Here is an 8781-nt window from a genome sequence, read left to right as displayed (position 1 = left end):
GCTTTGGTTTTAGAATGATTAGATTGCTTGTTTACTATGTGCAGAACAAAAACAGAAACTTTGGCTGTAGCGCGTGATTTTACATTTTTTTACTGAAAGTCAAATGAGTCTGAAACTTAATGCACATTACTTCTGTACAAATTTTCAAATTTATTTCATAATTTTTGGAGTTACAGAAATTTACTAAACCTCCATATTACTACAGACTGTCCCGTTTTAGACAGATTCTGTTTTTTATGTGTTGTTTGCTTATTTTGATGAATCTATGGGTAGTATCGGGGGGTATGAACCATGGTGAAGTTGGAATACAGTAGATATAGTTCTAATATGAAATTGGAATGAGTTTGAAATTATACCTAAAGGTAGTGATTTGCTTTATTATACTAACGGATCTCACAAAGTTTTTGTTAAAGTTTTGTGTGGATGAAGTGTTCGAAGATTGAGGAGCTATCAATATGAGAAGAATAAAGAGAGGCAAGAGCTCAAGCTTGGGGATGCCCAAGGCACCCCAAGTAAATATTGTAAGGATACTCAAGCATCTAAGCTTGGGGATGCCCCGGTTGGCATCCCATCTTTCTTCTTCAACAATTATCGGTATACCTCGGTTTTTGTTTTGTTCACATGATTTGTGTCCTTTGTGTTTTTATTTTTCTTTAAGAACCATGCTAGTATGAGAATGTCCTTTCATAAATTTATAGAATACTTCATGTTCTTCACTTATATCTTCTAAGTATCATCTTATAGAATTGCTCTTTGAGCTTCACTTAAATCCTTTGAGTATGGCCTTATAGAATGATTTGTGTGCTTCACTTATACATTTTGAGCTTGGATATTGGTTAGTCTATATTAATTGTAGAACGCTCCATGTACTTCACTTATATCTTTTGGAGTATGAATAATACTATCATCTAAAGCGGGTTTGGAAGAGTGTCAACTTTAGGAACTAGTGATTCCGCCATTCCGAATGGGGAGAATTTTGCTTATGTGGAGAGTAGTAAAATTTCTATGCTCGTAGATCATGAAAAGAATGCTTTATGTGATGGTAATATTGTCTAAATAATTCATGATGCTACTAAAAATTATTATGAGGGAGGAATACATGTTTGTAGGAGTTGCAATAATATCAAGTTTCCTCTCTATATGCTTAAAGTTTTGAAGTTCTACTTGTTTTTCCTTCCTATGCTAGTTGATTCTTGTTCCTATAAATTGTGTGCTCACAAAATCCCTAGGCATAGGAAGTGGGTTAGGTTTAAATGTGCTAGTCATATTCTTCATGATGCTCTCTTCATGTTTCAATTCTTATCTTTTATGTGAGCATCATTGAAATCATCATGCCTAGCCAAAAGGCATTAAAAAAAATCGCTTGTTGGGAGACAACCCAATATTTACCCTTATTGTTTTTGTGTGTTTACATTATTAAGCTACTGTAGTAATCATGTTTTATAGTTTTTGTTTCAATAAAGTGCCAAGTAAGACCTTTGGGAAGACTTGGGTGAAAGTTAATGTGATCTTGCTGTAAAAAACAGAAACTTTGCGCTCACGATATTAGATGCCATTTTTTACAGAAGAGTGCTTTGGTCCTGATTCTTTTTGAAGAATATTAATATACAAATTCCTCACGTACACCAATTTATTTCATAATTGTTTGAGTAGCATAAGTATGGTTGATGTTCAGATCATTACAGACTGTTCTGTTTCTGACAGATTCTGTTTTCATTGCATAGTTTGCTTGTTTTCAAATTTCTATGGCTTATATTTCTCAATATAAATTGTAGAAATGATATGGTACAGTAGGCATTGTGTGAGAACAATTATGAGCCTTGTCTTTTACAGTACCAAAGTGAATGGTTTACTCTTTATCATACTAACCTATCTCACGAAGTTTCGTTAAGTTTTGTGTGATTGAAGTTTTCAAGCTTTGGGTGAGATATCGATATGAGGAGAATAAGGAGTGGAAAGACACTAATCTTGGGGATGCCCAAGGCACCCCAAGGTAATATTTAAGGAAGACTCAAGCGCCTAAGCTTGGGGATGCCCCGGAAGGCATCCCCTCTTTCGTCTTCAAAACTATCGATATACCTACTCGGAGCTATATTTTTATTCGTCACATGATATGTGTTTTGCTTGGAGCATATTTTAAATTTTACTTGCTGTTTTAATAAAATCATTGGATCTGAAATCTTAAACTAAAAAGAATCCTCCCATGGCTAGTTAATTATTTGACTACTCAGTGTCCTTCACTGATATCTTTTTGGAGTAGTTTGTCATTTACTCATGTGCTTCACATATATCCTATGAGTAAATGGTTGAATGAATTGAATATCATAAATCTGAATTTATATATGTTTGATATGCTTATACCATGTGGAGTAATGACTTCACACAGAATAAGTATAGTTAGTAAACTTATTGAAAGTTAGCAAACGTAGAATTGGTCACTTGAACAATTCATGAAAGAATATTGAAGGAAGAGAGATTTCACATATAAATATACTATCTTGGACATATTTTGTAATTGTGAGCACTCATTAAAATATGACATGCTAAAAGGTTGATGTCGGATAAGGAAGACAATGTAATGGGTTATGTTTTCTTATATCAGAAATAAAGTATATTGTCTTGGATCATCCAACATGTTGAGCTTGCTTTTCCCCCTCATGCTAGCCAAATTCTTTGCACCAAGTAGAGATACTACTTGTGCTTCCAAACATTCCTTAAACTAGTTTTGCCATGAGAGTTCACCGTACCTACCTATGGATTGAGTAAGATCCTTCAAGTAAGTTGTCATCGGTGCATGCAAAAAAATTGCCCTATAAATATGTATGATCTATTAATGTGGAGAAAATAAGCTTTATATGATCTTGTGATGTGGAAGAAATAAAAGTGACGGACTGCATAATAAAGTTCCATATCACAAGTGGAAATGTAAAGTGACGTTCTTTTGCATTAAGATTTTGTGCATCCAACTATAAAAGCGCATGACAACCTCTGCTTCCCTCTGTGAAGGGCCTATCTTCTACTTTTATCTTCTACCCTTATGCAAGAGTCATGGTGATCTTCACATTTTCTTTTTACATTTTATCCTTTGGCAAGCACATTGTGTTGGAAAGATCATGTATATATATATATCCAATTGGATGTAAGTTATCATGAACTATTATTGTTGACATTACCCTTGAGGTAAAAGGTTGGGAGGCGAATCTATAAGCCCCTATCTTTATCTGTGTCCGATTAAAACTTTGAACCTATAAATATCACGTGAGTGTTAGCAATTGTGAAAGATTAAATGATAGTTTAGTATGTGGAGTTTGCTAAATCAAAGCTCTGACATAGACCCTTCCAGAAAATAAGATGAATTGCAATTGTTTGATGACTGAGAATATAGTTTGTTAGTTTCAAGAAAGTTTATGGTCTATACTTTAACATGTGAATAGCTTGTTACTTGATCATGAAAATCTTTATGAAAATGAGCTACTGCTATGATGCTAGAAAAAGTGATTGGAACTATCATTGATGAAACTTATGCACCTGCTAGCATTCACACTTTATAAATTATTTCTTTTATCATTTACCTACTCGAGGACGAGCAGGAATTAAGCTTGGGGATGCTGATACGTCTCTAACGTATCTATAATTTATGATGTATTCATGCTATTATATTATCAACCTTGGATGTTTTATATACTATTTTATATGATTTTTGGGACTAACCTATTAACCTAGAGCCTAGTGTCAGTTTTTGTTTTTCCTTGTTTTTGAGTTTTACAGAAAAGGAATACCAAACGGAGTCCAATTGACGTGCCAATTTTTGACGATTTTTTATGGACCAAAAGAAGACCCCGGAGTAAAAGAGTTGGGCTAGAAGAGTCCCGGGAAGTCCACGAGGGTGGCCCCCCAGGCGCGTGGGCCTGCCTCATGGACGACTCGGGCATCTCCTTGACGTGAGACCGGTGCCAAAAATTCCTATAAATACAAAAACCTCGGAAAATTAACCTAGATCAGAAGTTCCACCACCAGAAGCCTCTGTAGCCACCAAAAACCAATCTAGGCCCTCTCTGGCACCCTGCCGGAGAGGGCCATCATCACCGGAGGGCATGGAGGAGGATCCCGGAGGGGCCATCATCACCATTAAGGCCAAGGACCAGAGGGGGAACCTCTCCACATCCAGGGGGGAGGCCATGGAGGAGGAAGCACAAGGGGGAGAACCTCTCCTCCTCTCTCTTGATGGCACCGGAGTACCATCGAGAGGGGAATCATTGCCGCGGTGATCGTCTTCATCAACATCACCATCCTCATCTCTTTTACGCGGTCCACTCTCCCGCACACCGTTGTAATCCCTACTTGAAGATGGTGCTTTATGCCATGTATTAAGATACAATGATGTGTTGCCATCCTATGATGTTTTGAGTAGATATCTTTTGTCTTTGGGTTGATTGATGATCTAGATTGGTATGAGTTGTATGTTTTACTTTGGTGCTGTCCTATGGTGCCCTCCGTGTCGCGCAAGCATGAGGGATTCCCGTTGTAGGGTGTTGCAATGCGTTTATGATTCGCTTATAGTGGGTTGCGTGAGTGACTGGAACACAAACCCGAGTAAGGGGGTTGTTGCGTATGGGATAAAGAGGACTTGATGCTTTAATGCTATGGTTGGGTTTTACCTTAATGATCTTTAGTAGTTGCGAATGCTTGCTAGAGTTCCAATCATAAGTGCATATGATCCAAGAAGAGAAAGTATGTTAGCTTACGCCTCTCCCTCATATGAAACTGCAATAGTGACTATCGGTCTTGTTAACGATTGCCTATGACAATTCCGCACACCGATCCACCATTATTCCACACTCACTATTTATAATATTTGGTAATATATTCTAACTTTATGATAACAGCACCTACTTTTATATTTTAGCTCTCCGATATCATACAAAGTTATCCTCTTCATACCCACAACATAGTTTTATTTCTCGTTGCTAGTTGGAAGCAAACGTTCGGTGTATGTAGAGTCGTATCAGTGGCAGATAGGGCTTGAGAGAATATTGATCTTACCTTTGGCTCCTTGTGGGTTCGACACTCCATACTTATCACTTCCACCTTTGGAAATTGCTAAGATGATTCCTTGCACTTGGGGATTATCAGGCACGGGAGGACAAGCAATGTATGAATGAAAAAGATGGCAGGCATCCAAAGCAGTATCAAGGGCCTGCCAGCTACGCTCTTACCAAAGAAGAGAAGGAAATATTTTTTGAATGTGTGAGCAGTATGAAGGTCCCGTGTGCCTTCTCGTCGAATATAAAGGGAATAATAAATATGGCAGAGAAAAAAATTTCCAAAACCTAAAGTCTCATGACTGCCACATGATTATGATGCAATTACTTTCGGTCGCATTGAGGGGGCCTCTACCGGAAAATGTTCGATTAGCCATTGTGAAGCTATGTGCACCTCTCAATGCAATTTCTCATAAGGTAATCGATCCATAAATCCTACCAAGGTTACAAAATGATTTGGTCCAATGTCTTGTCAGTTTCGAGTTGGTGTTCCCGGCATCCTTCTTCAATATTATGACGCGCGTCCTAGTTCGCCCAGTCGAAGAGATTATTACTCTGGGTCATGTATTTCTACACAATATGTTCCCCTTTGAGAGGTTCTGGGAGTCTTAAAGAAATATGTGCATAACCGTGCTAGGCCAGAAGGAAGCATCTCCAAGGGCCATGAAATAGAGGAGGTTATTGAGTTTTGTGTTGACTTTATTCCTAACCTGAAGACGATTGGTGTTCCTCAATCGTGGCATGAGGGGAGACTGAGTGGAAAAGGCACACTAGAAAATAATGATGTAATAAGTATGGACGGGCATTCTTGCACTCAAGCACACTACAAAGTTCTACAAAATTCCACCTTGGTGGCTTCGTATATCGAGGAATACATGGATATTGTACGCTCCAAGAACCCAGAGCAGTCTGACTCCTGGATTAAACGTACACACATGGTGACTTTCGACGGTTAGTTGCAAACACATCTCATGAATAACACCACTGTTGGAGATGAGTTGTACTTGTTGGCCAAGTCACCATCTTTGACTATATTGACTTTCAAAGGGTACGAGATAAATGCAAATACATTTTACATGATCACCCAAACTAAAAAGAGCACCAACCAAAACAGTGGTGTCCTCTTTGATGCAACAAACAATAATAGAAAAATGACACATATTATGGTTACATAGAGGAGATATGGGAACTTGACTATGGACCTTCTTTTAAGGTCCCTTTGTTTTGGTGCAAATTTGTCAATCTGACAGGAGACGGGGTAAAGGTAGACCTGCAATACGGAATGACAATAGTGGATCTCAACAATCTTGGGTACACAGACGAACCATTTGTCCTAGCCAATGATGTGGCTCAGGTTTTCTATGTGAAGGACATGTCTACCAAACCGAGAAAAAGAAAAGATAAGGAAGCGAATACATCATACGATGAGCCAAAGTGCCACATAGTTCTTTCAGGGAAAAGAAACATCGTGGGAGTGGAGGATAAGACAGACATGACAGAAGATTATAGTAAGTTTGATGAAATTCCTCCCTTAACAGTGAAGACTGACCCAAACATCCTGTTAAATGATGAAGATTCTCCATGGTCACGACGCAATCATAAGAAAGGGACATACGCGAAGAAAAAGTTTTATACCCCAAGATCCCACTCTGGGATGTGACCAACTTCACCATCATCACTTTCTCTCTAGTGAGTTTCCGGACTTATAGCTGGAAAGTCCCACTTCGGACAAACCGAAGGGAATCTTTGTAAGAGTTAGGGTATATATATATGTGTTTTCGGTGTTCCTAGCTGGACTCCGGAGCGTCAGAATCCAACCAAAAAGCTAGGGCATTTTGGCATTTGAAACATGATTTTTGAATAATTATTTATTAAGTTATGAATTTTCAATTATTCCTGTCCTTTTAGTATTTTAATTATACATATGAGTTAATCAATTCAATTATGTCCAAACAAAATATTAATGTGTAGGTTATGTTGAGACAAACAATTTGACATCTTATTTGCTCCATTTGGATTAACAAAACTGAAGATATGAGTTTCAAAGCTTAAAATAATGTCTTCAGTTACTATATTTAGTTAATAAATGCAAAATTAATTATTCAACGTCCTATCAAAATGATACTAGCTGATAGAAATCTTCAAGATGACTCCACAGAAATTTGAATCAACTCATTTGGTTTAGTTTTCAAACTGTTATGCATTTTACAAGAATTATTTTCAATCTGTAAAATTGAATCTGTCAATTAATTTCTTCAAAATGAAAATTAATTGCAAGACACCTTTAGTCCCGATTGCAACCACCATCCAGGACTAAAGGTTTCAGCTCCCGCGCGGAATTTTGGCCACCGAAAAGGTTGGCCTTTAGTCCCGGTTCGTGGCTGGAGTCGGGATTAAAGGTCGCGGGTATATAGTGTCCCGGCGCCAGCCACCACTCGGGAGAAGGAACAGATTGAACCACGAGCCGCCAGGCTACCGGAGCTCGTCGTCGATTCGAGCCGCCTCGAGCATCTCTGGCTTTACCGGGCATTCACTGCAACGTCGATGACCTCCCACTCCTCCTTCCCCCTCTTCTCTGCCTTCCCGTGCCTTGTAGCTCTGTCCTCGCTGAGTTCCCATACGCTGCCGCCGTTGAGCTCCTCCGACACGGCCACGGCCATCGTAGGCCTCGCCCGAGCTCACCGTCATGCTCCTGGTGCTCCCAGGAGCATGAAGCACACGCGCCCGTGCCCCCTAGCTCTCCCTACCCTATTCCCCACTGTCGCCTGAATGTCGTCGCCGGTGCCGTCTCCGGTTGCTCCCGGCCCGGCCACCACCGCAGCTCGACGTGGCTCGATGCCCTCGTCCAAACACCCCAAACCCTAGGCCAAATGGCCCCCTATGGCTAATTCCCGTTGCTAGCCTGAGCACCTCCGTCGCGTTTCGCGTCGCCGGTGGACCGCCATGGCGTAGCCACGAGCCTCCCCTAGGCCACTGACTGGTGGGTCCCAGAGCCCCCTTGATAGTTGACCCTGGTCAATGCTGACTGAGTCGGCCCCAACAGCTGACATGTGGACCCCCCTTAATTAACATAAACTAATATAATTAACTTAATTAGACATTGTCAGGTGGGCCCAGTAGATTAATTAGCTAATTTAGATTAGTATTAATCCATGTCAGCCCCACTAACAATGATAGGTGGGATCCAGCTGAAAATAAAGAACAAGAAGTACATTAAAAATAAAAGAGTTACACAAAATACATGGTCATCAAATATAGTCTGCTGATCAAGTTGAACAAGTATTTGAAAAATATTCAACAAGTATTCGAAATTTTTGAATAAGTATTTAAAATGTTTAACAAATATTTGACAAATGTTGAATAAGTATTAAAAATTGTTGAACAAGTATTTGAAAAATGTTGAACAATTATTTTAAAATGTTGAATAAGTACTAAAAATGTTGAATAAGTATTTGAAAATGTTGAACAAGTATTTGAAAATGTTGATTAAGTAAGAAAAAATGTTGAACGAGTATTTGAAAAAAGTTGTACATGTATTTGAAAACTATTGAATAAGTATTCAAAATGTTTATCAAGTATTTTTCAAATGTTGAATAAGTAATAAAAATTGTTGAACGAGTATTTTAAAAATGTTGAACAATTATTTGAAAATATTAAGTAAGTATTAAAAATATTGAATAAGTATTTGAAAATGTTGAATAAGTAATTAAAACTGTTGGACGATGATTTAAAAATATAG

Source organism: Triticum dicoccoides, chromosome 1A, assembly GCF_002162155.2.
Source record: "Triticum dicoccoides isolate Atlit2015 ecotype Zavitan chromosome 1A, WEW_v2.0, whole genome shotgun sequence".
NCBI lineage: Eukaryota > Viridiplantae > Streptophyta > Magnoliopsida > Poales > Poaceae > Triticum > Triticum dicoccoides.
Note: the sequence above shows the minus strand (reverse complement) of the source record.